The following is a 23768-nucleotide window of genomic DNA, read 5'->3' on the forward strand; positions in this document are numbered from 1 at the left end:
TTCTTTATTAACATTTTCTGATCATACAAATGGCTCCTCCTGTGGGTGGCAGTGGAGCTCCTGGTTGCTTTCTTCTTTCGAAGTTCTCAATGAGGAAGGAAGAGCTGCAAGTCAGTTGTTTGGCACGGTTTTGCAGTTGACACATCAGCGATGGGATCAGGGTCTCAGGTGCGCAGGTGCAGGCTAAGCCCCTCGCATAGACGTGCACTTTCAGTTCCGCAATCTTGCATCGGTAACTGTCTGTGTTGGCACCTATTCAGAAAACTGAGCCTGGGAATTACCTTATGAATGTAAAAGCTTCAAATGCCATTGGAGACAAGTTAAAAAAGAAATTAGGAGATCATGATATTTAGATCACTGCGCTTAAAAAATATATTTTTCATTGCATCATTTTAGTTCAGCAGGTAGTAAAGTATGCAGTTCTGTTGTATTAAAAAAAAATACTTTAAGCAAGTGAGAATGATACTATACCTTTTATTTTGCATTAAAGAAGTTAATGCACTAGTATTTGTCAGTTATATAAAAAATAACAACAAAGTTATTTATAAAAATGCCCAGTATATTATCCAATAATCAGTTTAAAATGATTCTTAACGAGACGTGAGATGTGAGATGACTACTGTAGCTGGATTAATGAACTGGGATATGAGGCTGTTTTTCTTTCAGTTTTTCCCTTCCATTCTGCTTTTTTCTCTCTTCCCCTCTGCGAAGCTAGTGGTCAGTAATTTTTACACAAGGCTTTAATCTGCTGTGAGAGTTCTGGGGAGGAACCATCCATTAAAGAGCTCTGAAGCTGCAAAGCCATTGAGGGGGCTGTTAGGCGGGTGGGACAGCCCAGATGCTCATCCTCGCCAGAGTGGGCCACTGCGGCTGTGTTCTTGGCGAGAGGCGACGGAAGTCCCCCCCAGTCACATGTGACTTTGGGCATGGCGTCCCCATGTTTACCAAGGGCAGGAACAAAATGGGTCTCTAGGATCGTTTGTCCTGAAAGGCAGAAAAGCCATTTAGGAAACAATTTGGGGAGCTTGTTAAATAGTGCTGCTCCACACCGAAAACATAGACTCTCCACAACAGATGTTTGTTTTTATTTACTTCACCCTATAATGCAAAGATTGTTAAATTCTGAAATAGACTTATTATGAGACCTTCTAAACAAATGAATGCTTTGCTGTGGATCTGCGGTGAAGGATTACATCAACAAATGCACATTACAACTTTTTTTTACATGTACAGGCATGTTGCTCCTGAACACATGTACTGCATGGCATTCATCAATTGTTTAATATCAGTATAAATTACAAAATATTTAGTATTTATGTGTATCTGAAAATGTCTTCTATAAACATTTTCAATGTATTTGAGTACATTGACAAAAACAATTGTATTATGGTCAGTGGTATTTGGTGATTGCTTTTATGAAAAAGATTCAACTTTCCACATAAAGCCTCCAGGTCTTGAGGTCCCAGTTCCAGATTTCCAGTTCTACCCATATTGTATGGGTTTCCTCCAGTTACTTCAGTTTCCTCTTAGAGTTCAAAGACATTCAGCCAGGCTAACCATCCATCCATCCATTTTCCAAACTGCTTATCCTACTGGGTTGCGGGGGGTTCCGGAGCCTATCCTGGAAGCAATGGGCACGAGGCAGGGAACAACCCAGGACAGGGGGCCAGCCCATCGCAGGGCACACACACACACCATTCACTCTCACATGCACTCCTACGGGCAATTTAACAGCTCCAATTAACCTCAGCATGTTTTTGGACTGTGGGGGGAAACCGGAGTACCCGGAGGAAACCCCACGACGACATGGGGAGAACATGCAAACTCCGCACACACGTGACCCAGGCGGAGACTCGAACCCGGGTCCCAGAGGTGTGAGGAAACAGTGCTAACCACTGCACCACCATGCCGCCCCCGCATGCTAACCAGTGTCTCCAAATTTCCCATAGTGTATGATTAAGTGTGTGAGGCTGAGAGTGTGTGAATGAGCCCTGTGATGCACTGGTGTGCCTCCAGCCTCCAGCATCCAGGGTGCCCTATGCCATCTGGGATAGATTCCAAACCTCCCAACAACTTTATTAGGACAAATATTTGAATGATGGATGAATGGACTTCATAAATAATTAGATTACAGTTCAATTCAATTGAACTTATATTGGTCATAATTGAAACAATTGCAGTAAATAAACTTCTGCCACAATGATAAGGTCACTGTGAAATTGCTCCGCATAAAATGTTTGACTCAGCATGCCTCAACTAAAATTTGAACTGTAAAAAACATGGAACAATGGAACAATCATGTATTATGTTGGTCTCCTCTGGAAAAATGTGAATTGTTTCATAAAATCACAATGAATCTATAGTACATGGAGACTGAGTTGGCTTAATGAGAAACAAACTTAGAAGAAGGGCAGGTGGTTGGAAGCGAGCAAGTGAAACCATTAGCATTTTAAAAGCAGAGTAGTGGAATATTCTGGATTGATGAGTCCTGTTTGGTCAACATGTTTGTAAGGTCTGGAATGCAGTGGTTGTGGCAGTGACCACATAAGAATGAGGACTTGGACAGAATTCCAGTGGCCAGAAAATGACAGTGTCTCCCACACCCTTTTTAACCCTGTTTATTGGCCTGATGTTGCCGGTAAAATTGGAGCGAATCAAACTGTTCACATTTATTAACTAGTTTAAATACCACCATAAATAATTATTTAGCAAGAGCAGAAACGAAATACCATAGAAACAAATAAATTATGTATTTTTGCCTGAATGAAGTTTAGTTATGATTGATCTTTGAATTATTTATGTCTACGATGTGACACAGTGGTTAGCACTGTTGCCTCATACCTCTGAGACCAGGGTTTGAATCTCTGGCATGGTGTGTGGAGTTTGCATGTTCTCCTTGTGTTGTCCCCCCTCCCCCCAAAAGCATGCTGAGACCCAGTGATGGGTTGGTGCCCCATCTTGGGGTGTTGCCTGCCTATAGCCTCTGGGATTGGCTCTGGAGCCCCCCTGACCTTGCATACTATAGGACAAGTGCTTACCGAAGCCGGAGGTCCACAGTCTGCCTTGTTAACATTGTAAATTTTTACATTTTAATGTATGAATAGATAAGCAATTTTAAATGTGTTCATTTCAGATAGTAAGCATGCGCTTCTGTATACATAAGTATGCAAGGTATTCAGTTCTTATTCCAATACAAAAGTTTATTCCAATAATTTTCCAGAGATAAGCTGGTGCACAGAGTGCAGGGCAAGGGTTTATGAGGACAGTGATTGCTGTGGCAGCTTTTGCAGCCACTGATGACCTGTGCAGACATACTGTCAGTTTTCTATGCAGTGAGATGCCTGCTCGACAGCCTTTGCAGCCACTAAGCCACAATAAGTGGCCTGTGACCAAAGAGGCAGATCTTGCCCAAGACTCCAGGGTGGGGTGGACTTCCTCAGGCCTTTCAGCATAACTCCAGAACTGGGAATGGGAGTTTGGAGTCTTGAGCACATCTGGTTCTCTTGATAGGGACAGTTTGTGGTGGAAAAAGGCCCAGTGGTTATTCCCTTCCTTAAGTTTCCCATCCCAGCAAAGACTATAGAGAGGACCCCTTGTTTTAAATGGAATGAACAATTCGGTCATTGACAAAACTCCATTTGTCAATGTATTTTTCTGTCACCATTGGTATGCCTCACCCACAGCTGACTGAGAGACACATATAGCTATACTTCATATTCATCAATATTCAGCAAGTGTTTGTTTTGTAAAAATGACGCTAACTAAGGCTTGGATGCATGTTATGAAAATTGGTTGTATGTTACGAGTGTTAAGTTGCGTAGAAATGCATGTGTATATCTAACTGTAAATGGTTTCCAAGGTAAATACAGGGTACAGCTGAAAAATGGTTGAAATGAACTACAAGTGAAAACCACACTTGTTTCAGGAAGGCACACTGGTTTCTTAAACTCAAAATATTACATTTTTTGTTGCAGGGTTGGTCCTTTAAGTTGAGCATATCAAATTACATCAATTGTTCCAGACAGATGTCCACAACACAAACATGCAGCACTTGCACGAAAGGTTTTCATTTAAAAAACGTTTTGCAAATTACTTCCAAACCAAAACCAAAATTATATGAATGTGACAAACCTAGAGCTGTATCATTGGTAAATTCCTTAAATTTTTGTGGAAATTTTGAAGGTTGTCCTTTATAAAAATAAACTATTGTGGTGCAACAGAAGTATTGTTTTGTAATGGGTTGTGTACATAATGAGTAATGATTGCAAATTAATGCCTATAGAAAGGTCACTGACACTAAGGAAATTATGACGTGCTGATGATCAGTTTGTCTTGATATTTGTAAAAAGAAATTAAAGTAAATGAAAATTATATAACTTTCAGACTCAACCCATCCAAAAAATATTTGCACTTGTACAATATTATTAATTTACAGAGTATGCTTTTCTTGAGTAAAAGATAATCCTACATAGTCTCACTCACGCACTTCAAAAATCCCAGTTGATGCATCTAGCTAACGTACTTTGCCTAGGCTTAATCTGATTCCTATGGGCTAGATCACAGAATAAATTTTTTGAGTATGACCCTGTGTCATTCTAACTACTTGTAAACAACAGTCATACACCTCGAAGTTCCTGGCTTTTGGTGGTGAAGGCCATATATTCTTCTTCCAGTAAACGCATGGCCTTTCAAGAAACGCCGACTCTTTCGCATTGTTGGCAGGAATGTGAAATGTAGGAGTGCATTTCAGCTGTTCTCCTGGCAGACATAAATGCCATAGTGTGATGAACAGATGAATATGCACAAGAGCGTTTAAAGTGGAATTTCTTAAACTACAGGAGAAAGCTTTTAATGCATAGTTTTTCAGTCACAACTGCAGAATATGAGTGCAAAAGAACTAATTTAAGAGGAATGTCTATATCCTAAAGAATAATACAAAAAAAAATAAATATGTACCAGTATAAGTACCAGTGCACAACTAATGAAATCTTTCAGCCAGAATCATGAATCGCATGTGGTTAGCTATTGGAGTAAAGTATAAATAGGTAAAATATATAATAACCAGTGCATGTTTTATAATTCCAGTCTGTCTGAGGGAGTTTTACCCCTGAATGTTTATTCAGGCTACAAATAAACTCCTCCTCAGTGACAGAACATCCACTGTCGACAGCAGATGGCAATGATGAGAAAACATACTGACCAAATAAGCACTAGCCCCAACATTAATATTATTTGCAGAGGTAATGCACTCAGTTTCAGACTTATGTTAAAAAAGTGCAGTGCTTTTAATGACATCCTTTCCCGTCCACATGACAGGCAGATCCTGCCCGGACCGCTCCCCTACTCCACAGCACATCCCTGTTCCATCTCTGCATTATACGTAACACACTCACATTTCTGTTAAGAACTGTTCATTGTTGGCACTTTAATTCTGCCAATGAGCATAGTGAGTAATATTTATTTTTTAGCACTTCTCACAGGTAGCTGCAATTTTTCAGTGCCAGATAGCATCTTAATAGATGTACTCTCAAGACCAATCCAGGTTTCAGGCAGAAAAGTATTTCACTGCAGACAGACAGTTGCTACAGCAGCCAATAGTACTCTGTGTTCATGTACAGCCAGTCTTGTGGTCAGTGTAGTATACAATGTATCAAATGCAGACTCCATTACCCACGTAGAGACTTGGCAGCATGTGAAAACTTGCCATGACCACTCTGTAATACTGCGTAAGATTATTCTAAACTATCATGGCTTTAAAGACTTCACAAGCTTAAGTTTAAATTGAGTCCTGCCACGAATATATATGATATACTTGGAGGCGTCACCCCAGCTTTCAGCAGGCAGTGATATTCCCTCCAGTTCGAATGAGCTCCCATTTCAGTATTGGTGTGGTTTGTCTTTGCTTGTGTGTGGATTTCAGGATCCAGTTAAATTGCACAGTCCACTGATTTGTAGTTCATGTGAACTGGCAGTGCCTAAACATGTGACTCCCCGCTAACACACATGCATCCCACTTAGAAGCTGAATTGCTTGTGGTTCCTGGGACATGCAAATTCATTTCAGGTCACAGTTACTTTAACAGGCAAACAATTACAGATATGATGTCATTTTCTTTTTCTGCTTGCACAGAAACCTGTAGTACAAATGCAGCCAGAATGTCAATACAGTAATTAGATATGGGGAATACAGGAGAAATAAAATGGATAGCAAGATTTTAAAGGAATAGCAAGAAAAACAGAAAAACAAGCATACTGTACATTTACACTGAAAGGAGATTGTGGGAAGAAGGTATGGTGAAACACTCAATAATTCTTGAGTAGGCAACAGAAAACGATGCCCTGTTACAAAATATTAAATAACCAGTTGTACTGTGCACTGCTTTTGTAGAAGCATCTGTTCCTGATTCTTTTGGGCAAAATGAAATGTTCTATAGGTATTGTTTTCTCTACAAATCTGAAGGGCAATCTAGATTTATTTTAAGTTAGCCACATTCATGTTTGAAAATGACCATATATACCCTTAATTTATAGGTGCACACCTGTGAATTGTCAAGACGTGAAGATGAGGCTTCAATTCAAAATTGTAATGGCTTCTTCTAAATAAATTCTTATTCAACAGCTCACATGGCCAAATAGTATGCTGTGCATTTCACAATAAATAATAAGAGCCAGAGACACCTAATGAATCATCGCGCTCAAAATTGCATTTTGAAAAGGTTCAGCAGTAATAGCTTTTATTCTTTTTTTAAACAGTCTGTAGTTCAAATTTATGTAATACCTGCAATCATTGGCCCTTTCTATGTATATGTATTAAAGACAACTGTGATGAAGGGAAAGAAATAATATGCATTTAAATAGAATGGCAGAATTCAGAACGTTTCATACCAAATCTTACTAATTAAGCTTCCTAAAATACTGAAGGAAGCCATTGAAAATTGATCTGCACTAAATCATTTTACAGGTATCCTATTATGAGACAGAGGTTTTATGTTATACTGTACATAGTCACTTCACTGAACTGATATGACGAGTCCATTAAGACACTGTTTCAGCTGTGTAGTGATGTAAAGCATCTGAGAGATATGTTGCATATTTGCTTTAATCTTACATGGGTTCTTTGAGTTACTCTGTCTTATTGGAATTTTCGCATCCTTCAAAATAGCATTAAAATCCTATTGTTTATCAATAGATGGTTAGTTATTATTTATGTATCGTGATTATATTATGTAATTGCATAATTTTCTTTAAAAACACAAAATAGTACTAATGTGGTGATCAGAGTATAAGGGAAGTGACTCTCAGTTGTTTTCTGGTCAATTATCTGGTCACAGTTTCATATATAGAATCAAATACTCCCTCAAGGGCTGTGAGCCAAGGTATCCAACACATGAGTTCAAAGGAAGCTCCTTCTATGGAGAGGCACTTGACTTCCCTGACACCAGACAGTCCACCACCACTTGACAGCCTGAAGCGATCTGCCTGGGCTCCCTGCTATCAGCTCGGCTGCAGTGAACAGCAGACCCTGTGGATGACTTCCAAAGAACATCACAGAATAAGAGGAATAGTGCTGCAGGCTCACAGAACTACGAGTGACCCACTTTATTGTGGTGGCTATGTGTGTATGTGTGTGTGTGTGTCTGCGTCTGTGTGTGTGTGAGAGAGAGTGTCTGTGTATGTGTCTGTCTGTGTGTATGATAGTGTCTCTGTGTGTGTCTGTGTGTGAGAGAGTGTCTGTGTATGTGTGTGTGTCTGTCTGTGTGTTTGTGTGTGTGAGAAAGAGAGAGAGTGTGTGTCTGTGTGTGAGAGAGAGAGAAAGTCTGTGTATGTGCCTGTGTGTATGAGCCTGTGTTTGTGTGTGTCTGTCTGTGAGAGAGTCTGTGTATTTGTATGTCTGTGTCTGTGTGTGTCTGCGTCTGTTTGTGTTTGTGTGTGTGTGTGTGTGTGAGAGAGAGAGAGAGAGAGAGAAAGAGAGAGAGAGAAAGAGAGAGTCTTTGTGTGTCTGTCTGTCTGTCTGTCTGTCTGTGTCTCTGAGCAGGTATACCTTACCTTATAGGGACACAATGTCCCCACGATGTGATGAATATCTGTTTTTTTCCCTTATGGGGACCAGTTTCCTCAATTTAACTCAATTTAATAAAAATCTGTGACTGCAATGAAAAAAATTTAAAATACAAATACTCTTGTATTTTGCTTGGTTACTTTTGGTTATGGTTAGGGCTGGGTAGGGATTAAGGTTGTCATACTGTAGTTAACGTTAACATTTTGCCCACAGAAATGAATGAGCGGTCCCCATAAAGATATGTTTACCCGACATGTGTGTGTGTCTGCGTCTGTCCTCACATGAGTATACTTATGAATGGATCTGAATGGATACTTTTCTATCAGGACATTAGTCAGCTTCTTCTATACCTGCTTATCCGATACACGGTCATGACGTGCCTGGGGCCATTCTTACGAACCTTTTGGGCACAAGGCAAGAGAGACATTGGAACAGGTGCGCACGTTTCACCGGGCACACGCAAGAGGGCTGTGTAACGCACTATGGACATTTTAGGGCACATTTTGGTTAATAACAGGATGTTTTTCGACTGTGTGGGGGAAGCAGGAGACCACTGTGAATTCAACATAACTACAGTATAAGGAGATCATGCAAACTTCATACGCACAGAGCCAGCAGTGGAAACCAAATAGACACAATGACTTCAAGTATAATATATAGTGATCAATTACAGACTTCGGTGTCATTTATCTTAGAATACGTTTAAATGTTACAATTGCATTCATATATACCAAATATATTATATATATATATATATATATATATATATATATATATATATATATATATATATATATATATATAATTTTATTTATTTATTTTAATTTTTTAAATATAGAAGTATTGATAATGACCATTAATGTGGACCATCACTAAATGGGATGTCGAAGGCTCCAGGCAGGAGGGTGAACAGAGCCATGTGATTTGGGATATAAGAAAGAAAGGAATGTGTTTTTTTATTAGTGAAGTGGAGACAAGAGGCAGGGTTTTAAAATATGCCAGAGAGGAAAGAAAACTTAAGATATTCATTATGGCTTCAGCACATAGTAAAACATACATGAATACATTGGGAAGACCTTTTATGGGGTACATGTGCAGGCAACAGGGTCTGGACAAGTGTTGTCAGCCATGAGACAAAACAAAAATATCAATATATTATTGTTAATTAAGCACATGTGAATTAATGTTACTCGATTTCATACCACCTCAGGACATACCACCCTACTTATTTCCTACATAAATGAAAAAAAGTTTGACAACATTACTCTGTGTGTGTGTGTGGTCCAGTTATACCTTACCTTGTGGGGACCAAATGTCCCCACAATGTGATAAATACCCGTTTTTTCTTACCTTATGGGGACCTGTTTCCTGGTTCCCATATGGGAAAACACTATTTTATAAAAATCTGTCACTGCAATGAAAAAGCTAAAAATTCAAAAACGTATTTTGTATTTTGTTTAGTTAATTATGGTTACAGTTAGGGCTGGATAGAGGTTATGGTTTTCATAGTTAGCATTAGCATTTTTCCCATAGAAATTAATGAGCGGTCCCCAAAAATATATGATTACACGACTATATGTATACGTGTGTGTGTGAGTGTGTGTGTCTGTGTGTGTAGCTTGCATGTTCTGCATTTTGGTGTCCTCTTGCAATTCAAATGCCATGTTGTGCAATTCAAATGCCATGCAATTTATGTAATGCTATAATTTGTCTCTTCTAACTTAATACTCCAATCCTCCAAATTTCACTAAAAACTTGCTTGATTCAAAGGGTTGTTTGGTTCCTTAATTCGGAACAGCATGACACCTCCGAAACGTATGTGTCATGGTTGTACTGCGCACTGCCCTTGTAGAAGCATCTGCTCCTGATTCTTTTCGGTAATTCTCTCATGACTGTTTGAAACTATTTTTCTGCTACTAGTGAAAATTCTTTTAACTTTAGAAGTTTAATTGGATCTGGCATGCAGTGGAACTTCTTCTGTCCACCAGTAGGAGAGATCTACAACGTTTCAGCGGCTGTCGTTCAAACCTCTTCCTTCTCCGGTGGGAGCACAGTTGTAGGTGAGTTAACAGCACCCTGTCACTGAGGGGGCAATGAGGCACATTGCTGGAGCCCCATTGGAGATAAGAAGTATGCAAAACATGGTCCTCCATTGAGGTACTCACTGTAACGATGTCATCAAAACAAACAAGCAAACCAACAAATAACAAAATAACAATTCATAAAAAAAATTAATGAACATTTATTATTGTCTAGATGCTATTCGTGGCTCGTCAGAAGCTGTGGGCAACATATTTGAACTTCAAAAATATAAGGATAAACTAGAGAAGTATTTGGCACCTTAAGAATTTCAGGAATGTCTTTTGTTCGATAAGTCATTTGTTTGCCATAAGACAAATCTGATGGAATGGAAAAACACATCCATTAAAAGCCTGTTTCCTTTGCATACCATCAGATTTTGTAGACATATTAGATGAGAATTTTTCATATGAAAATTACAGTTAACTTAAAATAATGTGCTTACCTTTGGACATACAAGTAACATTGTGCATTTGTTAATATACCCTTTCCTGTTTTTTTCTGATGCCTGGCTGACTTGACAGCTGTGAGAAACACAAGGTTTAACCTAATTTACATCCTCCAGGTTTTCTACTAATTATATTATTTATTTAATCAAATCCAGGTAAAAAAAAAAAGCTTCATTTTCTAACTTGAATAATCTTTATGCAGCTGTATGAAATAAAATGTGCTAATATCTTCAATGATACCTAACTACTGTGACTAAAACAGCTACTAACTCCATTATCCATCCATCCATCCATCCATCCATCCATTTTCCAAATCGCTTATCCTACTGGGTTGCAGGGCTAACTCCATCATTCAATATATTTTTAACAGTTTTCTTGTTCATGAAATGCCTGCCCGGTCATACACTGATTTAAAAAAAAAAATACATATAGAAATGTATTATGCATGATGTATACAAACACAAGGACAATATGTCTTTATTTTATATTGGAAATTAAAAACACTGTACAATTTTTATATTTATTTTTTAATTGTACTATTAGAAAATAGTAATTATTTAAATTATTTTGTTCAAACAGTAGGAAACTTGTTCCCTCTCAGGCTCACAGAATTCTCCTGTAATATAAATGAATATACAGGATAAAAAAATAACACAATAACAGTATGTGAAAATACTCCAGAAAACCATGTTATTACACACTATAAAAATTTTTACTTGCATAAAATTATATGACATTGTTTTTATTAAATATTTTTTGCTGAATTGCCAAAAATGTCCTTTTTATCAGAGTTTTTTTTCCCCATACATTGAACTTGTTTTATTGCATAAAGTCTCACAATTCAGGCAAGTGTTCTGTTGATATTTAATTTAATAAATGTGGTATCATCTACTAATTTTTACATGTCTGAAACAAAGATGATTAAGAATTCATTTTGCATTTTGCATTTTAGCTACAGGATAAGTATAAAAAGGAATCTGCAAAATCACAGACCACAAACTACAATTTACTAATGTGAACTTTTTAAAATGTTAACCCCTTGTTTTTCACTTGACTAACAAAATGAAAATACACTTTCATTAGACAATTGCACATAAGTTAAGCCTTGTTGATACACTAATGTGGATTCTGGTGTATCTGATGACAGTAACCTGGCAACAGTTTCCAATGTCTGGTAAATGATGAAATTGTTGGCTGGAATAGAATATTACTTTGAATTGCTAATATTGAATATTACAGCATATGGTTGTGTTATACAGTAGCATTCAGACATCACGAGATGTCACACTTTAAAAATAAGATGTAAAAACAATCAGATTTTCAGCAAAGATATGACCTGACACGGATGTCATATTGTGATACCAACTTGACATGTGTACAATGACTGTTGTGAGGCACTATACAACAACAGGTGAACAGGTGAAAAGTTACTTAAGTGTGTCGTACTGGCAGACATCCTGGTTAAAAATATTCATCCCTGTTAAGCGCTCAGCAGACACTTAAGAGAAGCAACAGGTGAGTGCTTTGACCCTGACGCCATTAGAATGAGAAGGGCTCCGAAACATACCTCAGCAAACACTGCAGTCAACTGCAGTCATAGCAGCAACCTGTCACACAAGATTGACTGTAGACCTCAATGTACATGTCCACCAGTTTCATGGTGACTTTGGTGTTCCTTTGTCATAACTGTTATTTTTCTTCAGACAAGCCAAAATAACTGAACCCCCCCCCCCCCCCCCCCCCCCCCACCCACACACACACATACACACACACAACAACAGTCTGCCACTATCACCTCTTGCACCTCAGCTGTAGTCTTTTCCCTAGTTTTTCAGCTCTGGTTCAGGAAGGAAATATTCTGACAGTTGAAGGACAGCTAGTTCTATTAAGAGCTCTGCATATACGGAAGAAGGGTGGCATTGCTTCATGCTGTTAGATCTGTGAAGGCTTGTTTTAGCTGCAGTCACAGCAAAGGTCCAACAAACTGATTGTTATTTCACCTTGACAAGACTGACACTTTTCATTAATTAGCAGGTGCGAGCATGATAACCTAAAATAAATCTGGATTGCGACTAAAGCTCTGACTCTCTCTGAAAAGACACTTGTTAAAAAAGAGAAACATATTAAGTTGCACTTCTTACTTTAATTATTGCACATTTAAAATTTAATTGTTCCCTTGCAGAAAAAAAATAGCAGAAAAAAATTCACTTATTAACTGTTGCTAAATAATATTTCTGATTGTTTTGTTTGTCCAAATTATTTTTATCCAAAAGAAAATATTACATAAGCTGTGAAATTTACCTTCTCCTTGATAACCTTTAATTTTCCCACAAAGTCGATGTGCAATAAAAAGGTGGTTGGTGCAACGCGCTGACAGAAAACTGAATGGTAATTGCCAGAGAGAGACCAACTGCAAGCTGTAATCTGTACAACAAGAAACTGAACATATGCACGCTCCATTCATCACCTACAAAATTTAAACAGGCAAAATTTAGTGCAGATTCCTGTTAGAGAAAACAAAGCTAATAATATTAAACTGTGTCATTCCCATTTAACCAGAATATCTTTGTACAGACAATACAAGACTGAAATAACTTAATGGAATCCCACGGAATTTCTGAAGATTTGAAATGGTTTTAATTTACATTTGATGAACTCTTTATAATATATATTTGATTAACTATTTATTATATATATATATATAAATGACAATGTTACGCATACGTACAGTACAGGGTGGTGTATATACAGGGTAATGTACTGTTACTCTAAATTATATTTCTGCCAAGCACATAAAGACAGAATAACTCATTCGTTCATTTTTAAGTGAGGTTATGGATATAAATAAAGAACAAAAATTAAAACAGGGTATTTATTTAAGCATCTGCTTATCGTACTTTCCTTGCACAAGTTCTGTTTTTTACCCCCCCCCCCCCCCCCCATTTTGAACACCCCAACCTATACATGACGAGTCTCATAGGCTAACTGTAAAGAAGCACACCGATAAGCATTCTGCTTTCTGTGACAAGGACACCAAATGGTTTGACTACAAACAGCAAACTGCAGCAACAGGGAAGCTCATTTGCTGTATAACTTTATCTGGAAATTGTCAATATAACGATTGTGCTGTGCCCCTGAGCAAGTCCCACAGAGGTAAAAAGAAAGAGAGAAAGGGAGAAAAGACATACCCCTCCCAGCACCTGTCATACTCTGAGTTAATAATCCATCATATCGCACAAGTATCTCTGTGGCCTTTTTAATGGTTAGCATTGACACTGTTTGACTTCTCCACCCACAGACTGTCAACAGTGTCCAGAGTATGAAATGAAATTTAAAATGCTTTTCTGCATAAGTTTCACCATTTATAAAATTATTTAAATAGAAAGGAAGTAGGTATGTGATTGCGTATAGACGTTTGTAAATGTGCACACGAAGAAACCCACTTACCTTTCTAGGTATTTAAATCATAATGAACCCATCAGGAGTGGTGTGCTTGTCATGTGGCTTCTCACCTCCAGGGTTGTGTGTTTGGAATTCCTGGCACAGCTCTCTGCGTTGAATTCCTATGTTCTCCATGTGTTCACCATGGGTTTCCTCCTGCTGCTCTGGTTTCTTTCGTCAGTCTGAAGGAGTGAGATTTTGGTAAACCAACTTCTTTGTATTGGCCTTCGAGCATGCCCTGTGACGGATCAGTGCTCTACTCTGAGGGTGCTCTGTGTTTCTTTGGGTAGGCTCCAGGCTCTCCATAATTCTGCAACGTATAAGTGGATTCTGTCATTCACAGCTAGTCACATTACAACATGAAAAAGACTTTAAATCGATCGAAGATCTGATGCATTTCTGTTAGCAAATGGCAACACAAGAGCAAGCTATGAATTCACCAGATAGTCAAGAGACACTGATCTGTCCAACGCAGAAATATGACAATTGGGGTTAAGCAGTTTTAGAACTTCACAATAAATAGATAATGTGGCTCAAGAAGACTCAACTTTTAAATTCTGTAGAATGGCAGACGAGTCAAAGCTAGTTTTGTCCTTTCGCTGGGATCTGTGTTTGATCCCTGAAGTGTCACATGACCCACTTATGGAAAGGAGGCCTGATGGCTGTATCCTTTTCCCGCAAGTTGCTCAACAGCGATGCATGACACAATCTAGATGCCTTCAGGACTGTGGGAGGAACTCAATGAATAGCTCTTCTCGGAGGACATTGCATTGCTCAGTGAAGTCTAAAAAGTACAAGCAGTACACGTTGGTGAATTTGGTGTCAGGGTTGTTCTTAATTAGAGGAAATGGGGAACATAACAAATTACATTACTGTCTAAACAGACTAACTATAATTGGTTAATTACAATCTAATTGGTTATGCATTTCAATTTTTTATACTGCCCATAATTTCTTTGTAGTTTCATCAGCATTTTAATCTGGTTCATGTCGGTCTCAGTGAGACTGTAAAACACTCCATACGGAATACAGTAAAGTCATATTTGCTGATGTAGACTTGATTTCTAATTTACCTTAAATGCGAACGGAAATGTATAAAATCTTATGAATGAGGGAGAATGTGAGGACATGGGTGCTCTGTAGAAGAGCTGGGAAGATGATACGCTTGTCGTTTCCTTGTGCTAAGTTGCAGAAGTTGTGACCATTTACATTTTGCAAAAGTCTGAAATATATTTTAAGGAGTTGTGAAGTAGAGTGCGCAATCCACTTTAATCTATTACAGGTGAGTTATTCTGGATGTGAACCAAAATGCTATATTTTATTTTATTTTCTACATTTGATTTTACTGCATAGCTGAAATTACTGCATAGCTATTTTTGTTGCTGGTTTAAAACGCTTTTTTAAAAGAACCGCAGCAAAGCAAACACAGACAGAAAATAGTTAATTCCACTGTTACTGCATTCAATTTCCAGCTTGTCTGGTCTGTCCAGGCACGCGACAAAGGCAAGCCAGTTAATGGAGGCTCCCTTTGGAAATGGCAGGAATAAAGGCTATTGGCAAGTTTTAATAGAAGTCCAAGGAGATGCCTGCTGCTGTGGTTTCTCAATTTCACATGATTCTAGTTTCAGGTGACATGCATCATGCCCTATTAGCAGACTCTTCCGACCACAATTTTCTTTGGCAGCTACTGTTGCTCCAGAGTTTCACACTGAACGTGAAGCTTTTCCCAAACCTGCCCCACATGTGTCTGTTCTCCTGCTTTTTCATGGAATTGAAGTATTCTGCTCTTTTTAGCATAGAATCCTCCTGTAGATTTAGCACAAACCCTAATATATCACAGACTTAAGATACGGCATTAAAGGAACACATTCTCTTATGCCATTCTGCTGAAATGCTAAGTACCATTAAAGAAAAACACACCCTTCATCTGAAACGTAAACGTACATTATAGTGTCATAAAAAAGCTCACATGTAAATCTATATGAATTATTTTTCCAATGGAATAACTTAACTTTTGGTTAAAAGAATCCTTTGCCATTCTCAAAAATTGATTTGCCTACAGTATGAAGGGGCAACTGATTTTCAAAGAGCAGGAAACAGTTTTCGTAAGTCGCGTGGATCCGTTTTTTTTACATCTGTCACATCTTATACTTGCCACATATATTTTTAAAGAGCATGACTCCAGCAATGAATAGCATGGCTGTGACAATTCAAAACCATATGCTAGACAGTGAACAGCGAACGAGATGTTTAGTCAATACAAAAATTCCTTAGCAACCATTTCTGAAGCTAAGTGCAAGTGAGTTTTATACTCTGGACAAGACCCAGTGCACACAGAGTCAAGTACAACTTCATTGCGGTGCATATAAAAATAATTTATCTTGGTTAGAGCATCTTGCCAAATCTGCTAATCACCGTAAAAGCCTTTCAGTGTGACTTACTTTTATTCACTTTGATTCTTCTTCAAACATGTACGATAGATTTATATATAAATATATGTTGCATATTCCCTTGATGTACTTTAATTTGGAAAAAAAAAAGAAATTTCTGTGATAGGTTGAGTCAAACAGTGTAACCTTTATGATTTATTTTATTTTACTTATTTATTTTTCCTTTTTGAAAATGCGGAAGCATACGATTTAGAAAATCCATGTGGAAACAAGTTCTTACAGAGTAAAACAATTATGGTATCACATATTCCATGAATGAATGAAATAATGTTATAAATAATACAGCATTGTAAAGCAGATATTAAAATATGTGTTTAGTGCTATGTACTGTATTTGTAAAGACCGTTTTGTTATAACCAATGAACATACAATTATATTATTAGTTTAATAATAATGACAGATCTTTATTGTTTCCATAATTATTGTCCCTGGTAAAGAAAGTGGAAATCCTTTCTGTATCAGATTTCTAAATGGTTTAAATCTAGCAGCTATATACAGACATTCAAGTATCAGGGTAATATTTATTTTATAATAGAAAAAAGATCTACCGTAAATCCTTTTATACTTTATGCTAGTCAACTGTCATATTGTGCATTAAAACATAGGTTTCTCTGTGTCAGGGGCATTGAATGAATTCACTTCATAAAATGTGTTCATATATAAATATTTACATTTGTTATGAAAGTGTTTGTGCTCCATTTCATGAAGAAACATCCCCCCCCCTACTGGTGTCCCCCCAGTCATGTGACTAGAGTAATATTATTTACATTCTGAGCGCTATGAGATGTTTGCTGAGAAGGATAATTTGACAGTCAGATAAACCAGCAGACAGACAGATAAACAGTCCAGCCAGGTTTGACAGAGATCTTACTGTCAAATTCACTGGACAAGTCTTCCCACTAATCTTAATAGCCACCAGCTATATTTGAGGAAATGGTGAAATGTCTACCAAATACTGAGCGACATAATTTAAAGCCACAAGTTCTAAACAAACAAAACTGAAAGTCAATGTGATAGCTCTTCTACAATATTCAATTCCAAACTATCTTAGTCATGCAGAGGCTGAAGGAGACCCTCTCTTCATTCATTATCATATGTTACGACGTAGGAGGAGCAGAGACACCAGGTCCGTGTTCATTGCATGAAATGCTTGTCTGGGGTCAGACCACCCAGCTGAAAACCCTTAATAGGGCTACTGGCCAGGATCAGATGGTGAGAGTAATGCTGAAAGGGAGGACCTGAGAAATGTTCTACCACTGTCCTTCTAAAGATGATTTTTTTCCAATGTGCATAATTATATATTCAATGGAGTATTATTGAATCCTGAACTTCTCATTTCATGTCAGATGGAATCTGTAATTTTTAGTATACTGTCTAAGTTACATTATAATATTAATTTCCATCCATTTTCCACCCACTCATTCCAGTCAGGGTCACAGGGGGCTTGGAGCCCACGCTAGTACACCCTGGACAGAATGCCAGTCCATTGGAGGGCACACGCACTGTAATTTAGAGATGCCAATTAGCCTAACAGCATGTCTTTGGACTGCAGGAGGAAGCCAGAGTACCATGTGGAAACCTGCATGAAATAGGCAGAACATGCAAACTGCACATAAGCAGGCGAGCAGGTGAGATTAAGTTCCCAAATTCTAAAAATCTATAAAATGTGGTCATAACTGACTACAACCATTCAATACTATATTGTAGATTAGATGTGAAATGTATTATTTGACTAATTTATGGAAGTACAAGCTTATTTTGCTTCATTTCTTCTGTGTCTATAGGGGAGAGGGAATACCCTCTCTATTGTCTCTTGTCTCATTTCCCAAATAAGAATTTTTTAGATCTTGTGGAAAAGAATACAAAAAATATAAATTATTTATGAACATATTCCCAGTTCTGGGATAATTGTTTATCTTTTCACATTGCTTTGATGTAACCAACTAAATATATAAGATATGATGAATATTTTAAATAAGTTCAATGTCATTTATTCTGTGTTTATGAAACTCATAAATCACAGATATTCATTGAAAAATCAATCATATTGTGAAAGTTAATAATCAAAAATAAACTTTCCCTAACATTTTATTTTAAATTGATTGCACAAATTGCAATAAAACAAAACATGTTCTGTGGTTTTCAGCTGCTTGTTTTTCATGCATATATATATATATATATATATATATATATATATATATATATATATATATATGTGTGTGTGTGTGTGTGTGTGTGTGTTTTCTGAACATCTAAATTCTAGCCTAGAATTCTATACCTACAAATGTATACCATTTGGCAGCAAACAAGAAAGTGAAACGCATAAACAAATCTGGATACTTTATGCCCATTCTATAATTAAGGAAGCTGAACATTCCATGGTTAACATTACGGTCACAAGTTGCCAAGTCAGCGTTCTGAATTTTCAGAGGAGGTTTCGGTGGAAGTGAGATCCTGAGCCGCAGAAGAAATTAAACAAGGATGAAAGTACTTCAATAACAGCTAGGGACTAGAAGGCCTTATAATTACGACTTTCGGCAGTTGGTACCAGTGGCTGTCTAACAAACAGAGTTGTGCTTACAGGAGATCTGCCAGGCCTTTTCCCGCACGGAGCTCGTGCCACTCGATGGAGCTCTGGATTTCCAGGGTCAGACAGTGTGACAGTCCACAGCTGCCATCTTGCACTTCACATGACTGGCATGTTCTCCAGGTCAGCTTTAAAGAATGTCACATTGCCAGTCACTTGTTGCGTCTGTCAGAACACTAGACAAATACTTGGAATTCTTGTCATGCAGGTTATATTTAAGGCTTGATAGATATAAATGTGCAAATAAACAACATAAATTTTAATCTTCATAATGTAAATGTCACCAGTGAAAGTCGTAGTATGACTGCAAATTGTAACTTGCATTAAATTCACAATTGAGTAGTAGGAGGTGGAAAAAAATTATTTTTGTCTAAGGTTATTGAAAAAAATTCACATTTCTTCTTATGATGACCCTGAAAAGGGTTTAAAAAATTACAATGCATATAACGGAACCTTAATTATATGATAGTCTTGAAGCATTTAAAGTAATACAAAAAATCCAATAATTGAAAAATTGTATTTTTCACAGTTAAGTTTTTTTTTTCCGCATGCTCAGTTTTAAGTGTATTGCCATGTTGCATCTTATGTGCAAAACTAAAAAACATCCCTTTTCATTAAGAATTTGCATCAAATTTTGCTTTTAGATTATTTAACAACCTTTACGGAAATGTCACCATTCATAAAAACAGCCCCATCTCTAAGGTAGTTGTAAAAGGATTTTATACGCTGTAGTATATTGTGTGATGCTACCAGTCTTGGATTAAAAGATATCCAACTGGCCCTGCACCTGTCGGGACCTGAGAACCCAGCAGTTGGTAAATCTCTCTGCTGTGCCCGGTGGCGCATGCCCTCCGAGCTGCAGGGCACTGCAGGCATGCGATGGAGCCTCATAGCTGGGGATTACTTTACACTGGATCATGGCTTTTGCGGTAACCCTACCTCAGAGACGGAGCAGCACGGCCCAGGGCACAGGGGCTTCTGGGGCAGCAGAAAGCACAGTGCCGCCATCGCTAGCTTCCTGGAATGAGCCCCAACAGCTGAGCTTCCCTCGCCTCCTGACTTGTTTACGCTCTCGCTGGCAAACGCCTGCAGTGGCTCTCTAAGATGTGAGGCGTCGACTCTCTGAAGAGCCTCGCAGCTCGGAAACAAGTAGTTCTCTCACTGCCAGCACTGTTTGATTCTTTCTTTTTTCACATGTAGTTCAACCTTTACATTCTCAAGGTAACCGTGCTATTTCAGATACGTTTGTAAGCACCACCTTGTTAAAGATAATATTTGGATATGCATGGCTGAAGCTTTCAGCATGTTATTTTTATGCTCTATTTTCCTGGAATATCAAATATAGTTCAGGCATTATTCCAGACGAAATACGTATAATGATGTTACAGGAAGTAAGATAGGATGCCATATAAATTTAATATCAATTTATTCAGCTTGTGCCTGAATTGATGCACAGTGTTGTGTCCTGCAGTGATATGTCTTATACAGTGTATATACAGTGTATAAGTGTACACTGTATGTTATGCTAGTCAATCAATGACATATTCTTAAAGCATCTGGATGATAATCTATTATTGATTTTAATGCCAAAAGCATGGTACCAAATGGAGACACAGTTCAGTTGTGTTTTAGTGGAAATTAAATAGAACCCATTAAATTAACGCACGTTCCATTCTCTCATTCTCTGTCACAAACGAAGTCACACATATAAATGACATAAATTATTGATCATATCAAACTTTCATTTAAGCATTTACACTGATCGTACATGCATTCAGCAAGGTTACCGGGAAGGTTGGATTACTATTAAACTGCCATACATTCATGCACTTAAACTTAAACAGCTGTGTGTGTGTGATGTCACCAGCTCATCACCAGAATGTATCAATATATGGCCGGGTTTAAGAGGTCAGGAATGGTAATGGGGTGCTGTAGTACCTTAAAACAAATGAAAATGCCTCTGAAGTTAGATGCGGCACAATTTCAGGCAGAACGATTTCAGGCAGTGTGTCACAGCTGTACGATCATAAGTCAGAAGACCAGTCTTCACATTTAAACTGTTCACCGTCATATCACGTTATCAGAAAAAAGCCTAACTGAAGAGATCCCAGGCTGTGCCTACTATTTGTGATGAGTTATGTGTGAAATAACTGCTATTATTTTAGTTCATTTTTAATTCAGTAGATTTAATACATCTCTTTAAACAGCTTTTTCTTAAGTCATCATGACAATAAGGATCCTTGTAGGGATAAGGATCCCTAATTTTCTGTCCGGTAAAAGTTATAACATTGACTGGATGATACTATGGGTCATGTTCTGGTCAGAAGTGAAGATATGACAAAAATTGAAGTCCTCTTTCTAGTCTTAGAACACGGTTATGCTTTAAGCAGTGCATTTTATGCAATTTTAAATAATTTTTTAAATGTACCTGGGAGCATGTGAGCCGGATCTAAACGTGAAATATTATTAATTAGCCGCCTGTGGTTATTTACCTGTTGAAAATGATGCGATGCATTCATATTTCATAGAAAGTTTTTTTTTTATTATTATTTTTACAATTGTTCTCCCAGCCATTCCTGAGCACACTAGCAGCGGCTTATGAAATAGCTGTTCCTGATACGACATCCGTCACATGCCCAGCAGCTCATCCTGTGTGAAGGGAACTTAGGCAGCTTCCTGTTTTACCCAACTTATAGATGCTTGATCAATATGAATAGATTTGTTTTTTGTTTCATTACAGCCTAATTGTATGTTTTTGATATATGCTTTAAGATGGCGATTATTAATTATGACAGACTTCCATTAAATCACAGATTCTCAAATTTTATGTTCAAATTTTTAATGACAACATCCTTGACTTGTTCAAATAGCATTGAAAGGCCTCAGTGAATGCAGTGAAATGATGTTATTTGTTGTTGTATACAGCATAGCATATGCATTACTAGGAGAGTCAAAAGAGTTTTGTGTCCTTAGAGAGAGAAAATTCATCTTGTTCTCAAACTACGATGAGTGCATAAGTAATTTGCCAGAAAACACTCACTTTTTACAGTTTCAAAGTCTGTGCCATTCCTGTGTTTTTCTACTTCCTAGCCATGGTAACCACATTATATTTTTCATTTTTGGTTTAAAGCGATTCTCAATATACAGTGCTTAAAGTAAAAAAAAAAAAAAAAAAGGATTTTCTATGAAGGTGGAAAGACAGAATAAATTTAAACTACGATAATCATACTTTTCTTTATTATATAATATACCTATAAGCAAATGCATTTCACAGAAATTAAGTAGCATAGAGACAAAACATTGAGAACAAAATTGTTTTTTAGAGATAAAAGTAGAATAACTTGACATGAATAAATGCCTGGAAGATCACTTTAGTTAATTTTCTCTTATTTTCAGTGTAATTTGGGCTTGCTGGTAATTTCATAATGAAAGTCCTAGATTCTTCACTCATGAATAATATTTGTGGTATATTGACAGTGGGCAAGTGTTCATAGGTAAAAGGTAGTATAACTATAAACTAGAAACTAGAAACTATAAATCCTACATAACTTACTGTATTGAGTAAAATGCCACCTACACTGCTGTGTTTGGGTCTGGAATGACCATAAGCCGGTCAAGTGTGATAAAATCTTTACTGAACTAGAAGCAGTACTTCTACAGCTTCTGGGCATGCTATGCGGGGGATTTCACTTTTACAATTACCATAAGTATTACGAGTCACAAAAAAGGGTGAGCTGGAGGTTAGTACCCCAAGGTCCTGGTAAGCTTTCTCACTTTGATCACCAGTGAAGAACCTGGACCATTGAAATACAATAACCAATCTGGATATAGAAGGTGTTGGGTGCAAGCTGACGACACGGGTCTCTGGGTATAGAAGGTGTTGGGTGCAAGCTGACAACGCAGGTCTCTGGGTATAGAAGGTGTTGGGTGCAAGCTGACGACACAGGTCTGTGGGTATAGAAGGTGTTGGGTGCAAGCTGACGACACGGGTCTCTGGGTATAGAAGGTGTTGGGTGCAAGCTGGTGACAAAGGTCTCTGGGTATAGAAGGTGTTGGGTGCAAGCTGACGACACAGGTCTCTGGGTATAGAAAGAGTTGGGTGCAAGCTGACAACGCAGGTCTCTGGGTATTGAAGGTGTTGGGTGCAAGCTGACGACACAGGTCTGTGGGTATAGAAGGTGTTGGGTGCAAGCTGACGACACAGGTCTCTGGGTATAGAAGGTGTTGGGTGCAAGCTGACGACACAGGTCTGTGGGTATAGAAGGTGTTGGGTGCAAGCTGACAACGCAGGTCTCTGGATATAGAAGGTCTTGGATGCAAACTGATGACACAGGTCTCTGGGTATAGAAAGAGTTGGGTGCAAGCTGACAACGCAGGTCTCTGGGTATTGAAGGTGTTGGGTGCAAGCTGACGACACAGGTCTCTGGGTATAGAAGGTGTTGGGTGCAAGCTGACGACACAGGTCTCTGGGTATAGAAGGTGTTGGGTGCAAGCTGGTGACAAAGGTCTCTGGGTATAGAAGGTGTTGGGTGCAAGCTGACGACACAGGTCTCTGGGTATAGAAGGTGTTGGGTGCAAGCTGACGACACAGGTCTCAGATAAAGCGATGTCCAGGGTCTCTTTTATTAAAAAAAGTCAATTATGGCAGAGGTGGAAAAAAACCTTGACTGTTCCTCACATTTCTGGCAATCTCCCAAACTGCTGC

General features: G+C 38.0%; 1 long non-coding RNA gene across 1 annotated transcript; it reads right to left on the reverse strand.

Moving 5' to 3' along the window:
- LOC125725677 (uncharacterized) lies at nucleotides 1–20125 on the reverse strand. Its single transcript, XR_007387527.1, has 4 exons — nucleotides 20003–20125; nucleotides 19058–19191; nucleotides 14034–14337; nucleotides 1–984 (listed from the first exon to the last, which is right to left on the reverse strand). It is a non-coding gene; the product is annotated as an uncharacterized LOC125725677 (long non-coding RNA).
- Nucleotides 20126–23768: the final 3643 nt, after the last annotated feature.

The sequence above is a fragment of the Brienomyrus brachyistius genome, chromosome 2 (genome assembly GCF_023856365.1).
Source record: "Brienomyrus brachyistius isolate T26 chromosome 2, BBRACH_0.4, whole genome shotgun sequence".
In the NCBI taxonomy this organism is placed as follows: domain Eukaryota; kingdom Metazoa; phylum Chordata; class Actinopteri; order Osteoglossiformes; family Mormyridae; genus Brienomyrus; species Brienomyrus brachyistius.